This window comes from Lithobates pipiens, unplaced genomic scaffold, assembly GCF_037356315.1.
Source record: "Lithobates pipiens isolate NorthernLeopardFrog02 unplaced genomic scaffold, aLitPip1_a1.2 Scaffold_69, whole genome shotgun sequence".
Classification (NCBI taxonomy): domain Eukaryota; kingdom Metazoa; phylum Chordata; class Amphibia; order Anura; family Ranidae; genus Lithobates; species Lithobates pipiens.
The window spans coordinates 813,075-826,312 of record NW_027507891.1 but is presented as its reverse complement, the minus strand read 5'-3'; the positions used below and the strand labels follow the sequence as shown (position 1 = coordinate 826,312).

General features: G+C 49.8%; 1 protein-coding gene across 1 annotated transcript in view; it reads right to left on the bottom strand.

The window, feature by feature from the left end:
* GRM7 (glutamate metabotropic receptor 7) overlaps nucleotides 1-13,238 on the bottom strand; it is a 453,740-nt gene that overhangs the window by 438,987 nt on the left and 1,515 nt on the right.

Sequence of the window (13,238 nt, the reverse complement as noted above, 5' to 3'; positions counted from 1 at the left end):
TGTTTAGCAGACTGTGCGTCAGTCCCTATACCGCTGAAGGACTGCTGCAGTATAGGGCAGCGGTCAGCAGTAGTGCACGGCAACCCTATGTATTGTGGACCGATAGCGGTCCTTACAGAACAGCAGACTGTAACGCACTCAGGCCTATGTACCGTAGCACCCTATACCAAGTTACCAGTCCTTATAAGAACTTTTGTGGACCAAGCAGGTTGTGTGTTAGTGATTAGCAGACTGTACGTCAGTCCCTATACCAATGAAGGACTGCTGCAGTATAGGGCAGCGGTCAGCAGTAGTGCACGGCAACCCTATGTATTGTGGACCGATAGCGGTCCTTACAGAACAGCAGACTGTACCGCACCCAAGCCTATGTACCGTAGCACCGTAGACAGACCAAGTTACCAGTCCTGATAAAGAGCTTTGTGGAACAAGTGAGTTGTGAATGATTAGCAGACTGCAGCAGAAGGGCAGCAGTCAAGTATAATATTCTTTCTATATTTGGAAGAAAGAATATTATACGTGTACAAGCCTATTACCGTACCACTGATACCAGTCCTGAAAAGAACCTTTGTGGAACTAATAGTAACAGCAAGTCTTTAAAATTATCCTCACTGCCTGACACACTGCTTCCTGCCTGTCCCTATACAAATTGGCAAAAAAGAGTAGGCTGGAACGATTAGCTGGAACAGCTCTTTTGTGGACCTGATAGTAACAGCTAATGATGATGATGATGATGATGATGAAGAAAGACTAATCTGGCTGAGCTGTCCCTAAAATAGCAGCATACAGCGCTCTGTCCCTTTATCTAAACTGACAAAAGAAACTCAGGCTGCTGACCTAACACCTATACCAGTCCTGAAAAGAACTTTTGTGTACCAAATAGCTAGCGTTTTCTCTGTCCCTACTCCACACAGGATCCTTTCCCTACAGTGACAGAAGAAAGAATGTAAAATGGCCACCGGATCGGGTGTATTTATAGGTTAGGGGGAATGTCCAAGTGTCCATGAGCTGTCATGTCTCAATTGGTTGTCCTGTAACACATGATAAACGTGTCACGAAAGGTTAAAGTTCTTGTATACATTAAACACGTAAGTCCGCCGGGGCGAACGACGGAAAAAGGCGTTCGAACCCGCGGACGGCGAAAGTCGGAAATTCGCCGCGAAACGACCGCCGGGCGAACCGTTCGGCCATCACTAACACTGAGCTCAGCCGCCAGTCGCCAGGGCAAAGTCGAGCTCAGCCGTCAGTCCCCAGGGCAGATTGGTGTGAATCTGGATTAGAGGGAAGAAAATGATAACAATGTAACAATTCCTCTGACTCATCCGCATTCCAGAGTCACCGGAACCCGAGAATCAGCGGGAACATCCAGACGATGCAGGGATACAAATCAGCGAGAACATCCGGACGATGCAGGGATACAAATCAGCGAGAACATCCGGACGATGCAGGGATACAAATCAGCGAGAACATCCGGACGATGCAGGGATACAAATCAGCGGAAACATCCGGACGATGCGGGGCGCTGCAAAGCTGTGTTTTTCAGTTTCCGTTTAAGTTCCTGAAATCAGTTTTTATATTTGTTGTTGTGGAATAGCAGATGAAAGCTGAAATAATGCTTGCAGAGGGCGTGGCTAATGTGTATGAGGAGATATTTACATCTAAAGTTTAATCTGCTTAGATTTTGCCTTCCTTGATCCCCCCTCCCCCAACCTGACCCCGCCCCCCACCATCGACTTTATATTTCCATTACATCCCTTATTTTATACCCAGTGACATCATCACCAGTTCTATGTCCTTCATACTCCATACCCTATAGTCCATGGTCTATAGTCCCATACTCCATACTCCATACTCCATACCCTATAGTCCATGGTCTATAGTCCCATACTCCATAGTCCACCTGAGATTGAGGGTCCTCCTCTAGCAGGGTGTCAGATCAGATCTGTAGATGTGGGGGGGGGGTGGGGGGTGGGGTGGTGGAGAGGAACAGAGGGGATTTTTCTGAGTGAAGATTGCATACACCGCCCACCATGGAGCCCCAAGGAAGGTGGGGCCCATCTTCATATATATAAAGGTGTCGGGTCGGTAGGATGGTCCAGTCAGGTGGGAGAGACAGAATTTCTGCTCACATTTGGTAGATGTATCCTACAGGTAGGAAGGTCATACACCTGGACTGACCCCCCCGGGCCTCCGAGGGTATGGAAGTGACCCAACTGAGACCCCGACAATGAAAGGTGGGTTTTATCTTCCACTAGACCAGTGGTCCAAAACTCCGGTCCTCAGAACCCACTAACAGGCCAGGATTTATGTATTACCGTGGGAGAGACACAGACTAGAATACGGCAATCACTGAGCAGCCAATGAGAAGACGGCGATCACTGAGCAGCGAATGAGAAGACGGCGATCACTGAGCAGCGAATGAGAAGACGGCGATCACTGAGCAGCGAATGAGAAGACGGCGATCACTGAGCAGCGAATGAGAAGACGGCGATCACTGAGCAGCGAATGAGAAGACGGCGATCACTGAGCAGCGAATGAGAAGACGGCGATCACTGAGCAGCGAATGAGAAGACGGCGATCACTGAGCAGCCAATGAAATCACCTGGGATGTATTTCAGTCATCCTGCAATCCTGGCCTGTTGGGTCCTGAGGACAGGAGAGGAGATCCTGGAATTAAAGGGTTAACCCCTTATCCTCCTCTGTATCTCAGGAACAGGTGCCTATGGTAGATGAACGGGAACAGCGATCGCGGCGCAAAGCGTGAAATGCGCCCGGCCCGGGAAATGAATCCCGCTGAAGGAATGCGATTTATCAATAAGTGAGAAGCTGTAATGGATCAGCGGCAGAAGGCGGGGGGAGAATTAACAGTATTTTCTCCGGTCTTCAGACCACAGGGAGGAATTCTTATAGCTGGAAACTCAGTGTGAGGTGATTAATGGTCTGAGGTTTACTGACTGCAAGATAGTGCTAAGAGAGGAGAAGAGGGGAGAGGGGGAGAGGAGATGAGTAAAATACAGCAATGGAGGCTGATATGATGGGGGGGGGGGGAGAGAAAGAGTGTAGATAGTGAGGAGAGCAAAGGAGAGGAGAGAAGAGAGAAGAGGAGAGGAGAGAGAGGGGGGATGAGAGATAGAGAGAAAGAGTGGAGATAGTGAGGAGAGGGGAGGAGAGGAGCAATAGAGAGGAGAGGGGAGGAGAAGACAGGAGAGGAGAGAGAAGAGGAGAGGCGAGAGAGAGGGGGGAGAGAGAGAGAGAGAGAAAGAGTGGAGATAGTGAGGAGAGAAGAGAGGGGATGAGAGGAGTGATAGAGAGGAGAGGGGAGGGGAGGAGAAGAGAGGAGGAGATCAGAATAGAGGGGAGGGGTGGAGAGGAGAGGAGAGGGGCAGGGAGGAGAGGAGAAAATAGGAGCGATAGAGAGAGGGGGGGTGACGGAAGGGGAGAGGAGGAGAGGGGAGAGGGGGGTGACGGAAGGGGAGAGGAGGAGAGGGAGAGGAGAGGAGAGGATGAGGTCAAACCTAAACAATTTTAATTTGTATGCAATCACGCCGGCTCTTCTACTACATAGTTGAAGGTAAATCTAAAGGAAATTGTATAATGTGTGGCCAGCTGGTGGAAAAGACAGCAATAGACAAATAGTGAGCTTAAAGCTGAAATTTAATTGGCTTACGTTCTTACTTCTCCCCTCCCCCATTTCCATGCAAAAATAAATAAAGAAATAAAACCTTTACACTTTCATTAAACACCTTATTTTAGACTTGGCGATTTTATCACGGGGTCTCTGTGCTTCTCTATGCAATGCAGGCGGATCGTGGCTGGAGGGAGGGGCCGGCAGGGGGTGGGACAGAGCTTCCCAAGAACATCCCAGCCCCCGGCCTCAGTACCCCTCTCAGGGGCTTGGGGCTGATTTGTCAATGCCATCGCTTTGACTTTTATGAAATCAATTCCTGGATAGAACACAACGCCTGTTATTCCACCTCAGTCCTGATGAAGGGGGGATTATGACGACCCCCAAAACACATTGGGTGTCACATTCTAATAAAATCCTATCTGGACCTTTCATTACAACTTTACCCCCACAGAAGCAAATGACCCCCCCAGAGCGGGCGGCCCCTCCCCCCGGGCAGAGCGGGCGCCCCCTCCCCCTGGCAGAGTGGGTGGCCCCCTCCCCCTGGTAGAGTGGGTGGCCCCTCCCCCTGGCAGAGTGGGTGACCCCTCCCCCCAGGCAGAGTGGGTGGCCCCTCCCCCCAGGCAGAGTGGGTGGCCCCTCCCCCTGGCAGAGTGGGTGGTCCCTCCCCCGGGCAGAGTGGGTGGCCCCATCCCCCGGGCAGAGTGGGTGGCCCCTCCTCCTGGCAGAGTGGGTGGCTCCTCCCCTGGCAGAGTGGGTGGTCCCTCCCCCCGGGCAGAGTGGGTGGCCCCTCCCACGGGCAGAGTGGGTGGCCCCTCCCCCTGGCAGAGTGGGTGGTCCCTCCCTCCCGGGCAGAGTGGGTGGCCCCATCCCCCGGGCAGAGTGGGTGGCCCCTCCTCCTGGCAGAGTGGGTGGCTCCTCCCCCTGGCAGAGTGGGTGGTCCCTCCCCCCGGGCAGAGTGGGTGGCCCCTCCCCCTGGCAGAGTGGGTGGTCCCTCCCCGGGCAGAGTGGGTGGCCCCCTCTCTCTGGCAGAGTGGGTGGCCCCTCCCCCTGGCAGAGTGGGTGGCCTCTCCCCCTGGCAGAGTGGGTGGCTCCTCCCCCTGGCAGAGTGGGTGGCCCCTCCCCCGGGCATAGTGGGTGGCCCCTCCCCCTGGCAGAGTGGGCGGACGCCGTTGTTGGCACTCCTCTGCAGGGTGAATATCATGGTGGTCCGTGGATCACACCCATGCGATCCGTCATGACAAGTCGCAGTCCATTGCCGGCTTTGATGAAGGTTCCTGCACAACTTTGTTGAGATTTCGTTGCCCGGATTTCTGATAAATGAAGCTGCAATGAAATCAGGAATGCGAATCGCACTGATCTGCGGCTTTGACATCGCGCTGAAGTGGCGGTGGGAACCAGGGCAGAATATGGGGGAGGGGGGTACAGACCACGTTCTGCCTGATTCCAGGAAATTCCAATTTGCTATAAATATTTACAGATAAAGAATAGAAAGAATAACATTGTTACTTCCACCAACCAATCAGGTATTTTCTATCAAGGAAAAGGACAGATGAATGGCTGAGAAAAGTATCAGCTACGTTCTAATTGGCTGCTTTCACCACCAACGCGCTTTCCTTCTTTGTGATAAATGAGGCCGATTGTTAGACTTTTCAGGACCCCCCCCTCCCCCCCCAATAAGGGCCAAACACCACCTCTCACCTATTATAACCTTTCTTTTTTTCCACAATCCTAATTAGAAAAGGACCAACCAAGACTGCAGATATTCTGTAATTAATGAGCGTGTCCGGAACGCGAGGCTCGGAACCCATCCATTGTCCAGGCCTCATTTATATCAAGTTCCCTGTAAAGATTCCGATCGGCAAACGGCTGGAGAGTGCAATGAGATTGGAAGATTCCCCGACAGGTAAGTGGATCAAAGGTTGGTACTGGTGAAAGTCGGCCCAATAGATGCCGGTAATGGGCGTGATTCTACCTGAGGTTATAGGGCCATTTACTGCTTGGTGAGAGGCCATAATGAACCTCCAGTGCAGTCAAAGGCCCTTGTCATTCCTTTAAAGCAGTGTTCTCCAAACTGTGGCCCTGGGGCCAGATGTGGCCCTTTACTTGCCTTTATCTGGTTCTTGGGGTAATATTCCTACCACTGATACGAGACACTATTATGCCAACTGACATCAACAATGGGGCACCATTTCTCCCAATGGTACCAACAACGAGGCACCATTTCTCCAAATGGTACCACAGGGCACCATTCCTCCCAATAGTACCAAGAATGGGGCACCATTCCTCCCAATGGTATCAACAACGGGGCACCATTTCTCCCAATGGTACCAACAACGGGGCACCATTTCTCCCAATGGTATCAAGAACGGGGCACCATTTCTCCCAATGGTACCAACAACAGGGCACCATTTCTCCCAATGGTATCAACAACGGGGCACCATTTCTTCCAACGGTACCAACAATGGGGCACATTTCTCCCAATGGTACCAACAATAGGGCACCATTTCTCCCAATGGTGCCAACAATGGCACACCATTTCTTTCAATGGTACCAACAATGGGGCACCATTTCTCCCAATGGTACCAACAACGGGGAACCATTTCTCCCAATGGTACCGAAAACGGGGCACCAATCCTCCCAATGGTACCAACAATACGGCACCATTTCTCCCAATGGTACTAACAACGAGGCACCATTTCTCCCAATGGTACCAACAATGGGGCACCATTTCTCCCAATGGTACCAACAACGGGGCACCATTTCACTACCTAATTCCAAATGAGATGCTTGCTCCAAATTAAAGCCAGTAAAATTTCCACTCCTGCTGGCCACCATCTGCCCCCCTAAAGTCTCAAGGACAATAAATTGGTCCTTTGTTTAGAAAGTTTAGAGACCCCCGCTATAGAGATTTATTAGATCTGTGGAGAAGAATAACACCAAATTCACCAAGATTGCCCAGTTTTGGCCACCATCTCAGTGAGCTTCTGGTGAGCCCGTCCTTGGAGATACAGTGTAGAGAACTTCCATCACAAGGATCCTCTTCGCCACCTTCCTCCTACAATTCTAAAATACATTCTGAAGGCCTAAAATACAAAAAGTCCAATGCTGGGCAGAATTTATGTTCTCCAGACCCCTCCGAGATCTTCAGACCTCCACTGACCATAGACAATCATTTCCATCTCCTTTTAAAGCTTGGCCCATGTGTCTGGAGTGACCAGCGAGTCCAGGAAGATCTCAGAGGTATGACGGAGAAGGAGCAGAGAAAAGGCCGCGGTCCATGATTCTGAGATCCAGACCCGTGGGCCAGAAATGATGTAAGCAGGAGACGGGGAAAAGGATTCGTTTATGAGAGTCAACTGAGCCCTGAAGAAGCATCTCAAGGCAAGAGTGCAAAACACAACCGTGACCTCTACAAAATCTTCCCTTCCTTCCTACACCTCACAAAGCAAACACACCCACACACAGCCTGATTTCAGATTTCATCTCGTTTTTGATAAATCATCAATTCCAATTTCAGGTCATTTTACCAGCTAGACGGCCATTCAATCAGAATTCCATGGAACCTCAATGTTCCTCTAGAGTTGGCTAAGGGTTCTTCAGACAATCAGCAATTTCTGCCCTTTACACCGATGATCTTTTTATATATTTATATGGGGCATAAATCCCACTGACCACCAATGTAAGGAACGTTCTTCCCACTGATCACCAATGTAAGGAACGTTCTTCTCACTGACCACCAATGTAAGGAACGTTCTTCCCACTGATCACCAATGTAAGGAACGTTCTTCTCACTGACCACCAATGTAAGGAACATTCTTCTCACTGATCACCAATGTAAGGAACATTCTTCTCACTGATCACCAATGTAAGGAACATTCTTCTCACTGATCACCAATGTAAGGAACATTCTTCCCACTGATCACCAATGTAAGGGACATTCTTCTCACTGATCACCAATGTAAGGAACATTCTTCTCACTGATCACCAATGTAAGGAACATTCTTCTCACTGATCACCAATGTAAGGAACATTCTTCTCACTGATCACCAATGTAAGGAACATTCTTCTCACTGATCACCAATGTAAGGAACATTCTTCCCACTGATCACCAATGTAAGGAACATTCTTCCCACTGATCACCAATGTAAGGAACATTCTTCCCACTGATCACCAATGTAAGGAACATTCTTCCCACTGATCACCAATGTAAGGAACATTCTTCCCACTGATCACCAATGTAAGGAACATTCTTCTCACTGATCACCAATGTAAGGAACATTCTTCCCACTGATCACCAATGTAAGGAACATTCTTCCCACTGATCACCAATGTAAGGAACATTCTTCCCACTGATCACCAATGTAAGGAATATTCTTCTCACCGATCACCAATGTAAGGAACATTCTTCCCACTGATCACCAATGTAAGGAACATTCTTCCCACTGATCACCAATGTAAGGAATATTCTTCCCACTGATCACCAATGTAAGGAACATTCTTCCCACTGATCACCAATGTAAGGAACATTCTTCTCACTGTTTACCAATGTAAGGAACATTCTTCTCACTGATCACCAATGTAAGGAACATTCTTCCCACTGATCACCAATGTAAGGAACATTCTTCTCACTGATCACCAATGTAAGGAACATTCTTCTCACCGATCACCAATGTAAGGAACATTCTTCTCACTGATCACCAATGTAAGGAACATTCTTCCCACTGATCACCAATGTAAGGAACATTCTTCTCACTGATCACCAATGTAAGGAACATTCTTCTCACTGATCACCAATGTAAGGAACATTCTTCTCACTGATCACCAATGTAAGGAACATTCTTCCCACTGATCACCAATGTAAGGAACATTCTTCTCACTGATCACCAATGTAAGGAGCATTCTTCCCACTGATCACCAATGTAAGGAACATTCTTCTCACTGATCACCAATGTAAGGAACATTCTTCTCACTGATCACTAGTGATGGACGAACTTCCGACGGGACGTTTCGCGAACGCGAAACGCGAACGGACACAAACGTTCGCGAAAACGACCGTTCGCCGCGGGCTCCATTGACTTCAATGGGAGGCGAATTTCGCAAACCTTTAGGTCGAATTTGCGGCCACGGGGTAATTATTAGGGGGTAGCACGTAGTCCCACCACCTGGACAATAGCATAATACATGTATGAGGTGAATTTGGGATCGATAACTACAAGCATTTTTTTTTTATTTGGGAAATTGTTCTGACAATTCAGGACTATGGAGCTAATGAAGGCAATGGAGGAGAGGGAAGGTCAGGGACCAGGGTAGGCAAACAAGAGGGTGCAGGAGATACAGAGCACTGACAGCAGCACCGTAATACAGAGCACTGACATCAGCACCGTGACATACAGCGCTGACAGCAGCTCCGTGACATACAGCGCTGACAGCAGCTCCGTGACATACAGCGCTGACAGCAGCTCCGTGACATACAGCGCTGACAGCAGCTCCGTGACATACAGCGCTGACAGCAGCTCCGTGACATACAGCGCTGACAGCAGCACCGTGACATACAGCGCTGACAGCAGCTCCGTGACATACAGCGCTGACAGCAGCTCCGTGACATACAGCGCTGACAGCAGCTCCGTGACATACAGCGCTGACAGCAGCACCGTGACATACAGCGCTGACAGCAGCTCCGTGACATACAGCGCTGACAGCAGCTCCGTGACATACAGCGCTGACAGCAGCTCCGTGACATACAGCGCTGACAGCAGCTCCGTGACATACAGCGCTGACAGCAGCTCCGTGACATACAGCGCTGACAGCAGCACCGTGACATACAGCGCTGACAGCAGCTCCGTGACATACAGCGCTGACAGCAGCTCCGTGACATACAGCGCTGACAGCAGCTCCGTGACATACAGCGCTGACAGCAGCTCCGTGACATACAGCGCTGACAGCAGCTCCGTGACATACAGCGCTGACAGCAGCTCCGTGACATACAGCGCTGACAGCAGCTCCGTGACATACAGCGCTGACAGCAGCTCCGTGACATACAGCGCTGACAGCAGCACCGTAAGCAGCCCCAGGAGGAAGTCAGCACAGCACAGGGATGGTGTGATCCCCTCATAATAAGAACCCCCAGGAGGAAGTCAGCACAGCACAGGGATGGTGGGAGCCCCTCATAATAAGAACACCCAGGAGGAAGTCAGCACAGCACAGGGATGGTGGGAACCCCTCATAATAAGCAGCCCCAGTAGAAATATGACACCGCTCAACCTCTTCAAAGAGGAGGGTAGGGGCATATAGTACGGTGTGCTTTTTTGGGTCAGGGAAGTGAGCCAAATGAATTAAGAAGGTCTGTGTGCTTGATTCCAAAAATTGTTTATAGACATATACATGGTCTACTGATCACATGTGTTGAATTCCTCCGAGATCCATGCCTCATTCATTTTTAGAAATGTGAGGTAGTTAACACTGTCGTGAGCTAGGCGAGTACGCTTATCGGTCACAATCCCCCCTGCTGCGCTGAACGTCCTTTCGGACAGGACACTGGATGAGGGGCAAGCCAACAGTTCGATTGCAAATTGGGCAAGCTCTGGCCAGAGGTCAAGCCTGCCCACCCAGTAGTCTAGGGGTTCATCACTCCTCAGAGCGTCCACATCGGCCGTTAACCCAATGTAGTCGGACACCTGACGGTCTAGGCGTTCCCTGATGCTGGATCCGGATGACACCTGTCGATGGGTCGGCTGAAAGAATGACCTCATATCCGAAGTCACCAACACATCTTCAAACCGGCCTCTTCTTGCAGGCGCTGTTGGATTGGTACCCGCAAATCCTTCTCTGGGAGTGGGAATTGCTCCTCTGCCAGCGCACGCAAAAGCAGAATGCAGCATTTCTCGAAGCAAGGCCTGGAAGTGCTGCATTCTGACAGCCCTCTGCGACGGCGGTAACATTTCCGCCATTTTGTGTTTGTACCGGGGATCTAAGTACGTTGCCACCCAGTACTGGTCCTTGACCCTCATGCTTTTTATACGGGGGTCCCTATTAAAACACTGGAGCATGAAGGCCCCCATTTGCACTCAAGCGGAAGGTATGTGGTGGTGGTGGTGTTGTTGGTGGTAGTGTCTTTGGGGGTGCACATAGCAGAGAGTGAAGAAGAGGGTGCAGATCGAGAGGATGAGGAGGGTGCAGAAGAATAAGGCTGAGTGAGCCACTCAACCAAGTCTGGTGCGTCCTTTAAAGTAATTGAACGCACCTTCTGCAACTTCCCACTTTGGCTCAAGGCTGTTGCTCCTGCCCTACCCCTACCACCCCTGCGGAAGGGCCTGCCTCTTCCTCTGCCTGTCATTTTTTAAATCACCCTGTGACAAAACTCTTAGTCCCTATACCGCTGAAGGACTGCTGCAGTATAGGGCAGCGGTCAGCAGTAGTGCACGTCAACCCTATGTATTGTGGACCGATAGCGGTCCTTACAGAACAGCAGACTGTACTGCACTCAGGCCTATGTACCGTAGCACCCTATACCAAGTTACCAGTCCTTATAAAAACTTTTGTGGACCAAGCAGGTTGTGTGTTAGTGTTTAGCAGACTGTGCGTCAGTCCCTATACCGCTGAAGGACTGCTGCAGTATAGGGCAGCGGTCAGCAGTAGTGCACGGCAACCCTATGTATTGTGGACCGATAGCGGTCCTTACAGAACAGCAGACTGTAACGCACTCAGGCCTATGTACCGTAGCACCCTATACCAAGTTACCAGTCCTTATAAGAACTTTTGTGGACCAAGCAGGTTGTGTGTTAGTGATTAGCAGACTGTACGTCAGTCCCTATACCAATGAAGGACTGCTGCAGTATAGGGCAGCGGTCAGCAGTAGTGCACGGCAACCCTATGTATTGTGGACCGATAGCGGTCCTTACAGAACAGCAGACTGTACTGCACTCAGGCCTATGTACCGTAGCACCCTATACCAAGTTACCAGTCCTTATAAAAACTTTTGTGGACCAAGCAGGTTGTGTGTTAGTGTTTAGCAGACTGTGCGTCAGTCCCTATACCGCTGAAGGACTGCTGCAGTATAGGGCAGCGGTCAGCAGTAGTGCACGGCAACCCTATGTATTGTGGACCGATAGCGGTCCTTACAGAACAGCAGACTGTAACGCACTCAGGCCTATGTACCGTAGCACCCTATACCAAGTTACCAGTCCTTATAAGAACTTTTGTGGACCAAGCAGGTTGTGTGTTAGTGATTAGCAGACTGTACGTCAGTCCCTATACCAATGAAGGACTGCTGCAGTATAGGGCAGCGGTCAGCAGTAGTGCACGGCAACCCTATGTATTGTGGACCGATAGCGGTCCTTACAGAACAGCAGACTGTAACGCACTCAGGCCTATGTACCGTAGCACCCTATACCAAGTTACCAGTCCTTATAAGAACTTTTGTGGACCAAGCAGGTTGTGTATTAGTGTTTAGCAGACTGTGCGTCAGTCCCTATACCGCTGAAGGACTGCTGCAGTATAGGGCAGCGGTCAGCAGTAGTGCACGGCAACCCTATGTATTGTGGACCGATAGCAGTCCTTACAGAACAGCAGACTGTACTGCACTCAGGCCTATGTACCGTAGCACCCTATACCAAGTTACCAGTCCTTATAAGAACTTTTGTGGACCAAGCAGGTTGTGTGTTAGTGTTTAGCAGACTGTGCGTCAGTCCCTATACCGCTGAAGGACTGCTGCAGTATAGGGCAGCGGTCAGCAGTAGTGCACGTCAACCCTATGTATTGTGGACCGATAGCGGTCCTTACAGAACAGCAGACTGTAACGCACTCAGGCCTATGTACCGTAGCACCCTATACCAAGTTACCAGTCCTTATAAGAACTTTTGTGGACCAAGCAGGTTGTGTATTAGTGTTTAGCAGACTGTGCGTCAGTCCCTATACCGCTGAAGGACTGCTGCAGTATAGGGCAGCGGTCAGCAGTAGTGCACGGCAACCCTATGTATTGTGGACCGATAGCGGTCCTTACAGAACAGCAGACTGTACCGCACCCAAGCCTATGTACCGTAGCACCCTAGACAGACCAAGTTACCAGTCCTGATAAAGAGCTTTGTGGAACAAGTGAGTTGTGAATGATTAGCAGACTGCAGCAGAAGGGCAGCAGTCAAGTATAATATTCTTTCTATATTTGGAAGAAAGAATATTATACGTGTACAAGCCTATTACCGTACCACTGATACCAGTCCTGAAAAGAACCTTTGTGGAACTAATAGTAACAGCAAGTCTTTAAAATTATCCTCACTGCCTGACACACTGCTTCCTGCCTGTCCCTATACAAATTGGCAAAAAAGAGTAGGCTGGAACGATTAGCTGGAACAGCTCTTTTGTGGACCTGATAGTAACAGCTAATGATGATGATGATGATGATGATGAAGAAAGACTAATCTGGCTGAGCTGTCCCTAAAATAGCAGCATACAGCGCTCTGTCCCTTTATCTAAACTGACAAAAGAAACTCAGGCTGCTGACCTAACACCTATACCAGTCCTGAAAAGAACTTTTGTGTACCAAATAGCTAGCGTTTTCTCTGTCCCTACTCCACACAGGATCCTTTCCCTACAGTGACAGAAGAAAGAATGTAAAATG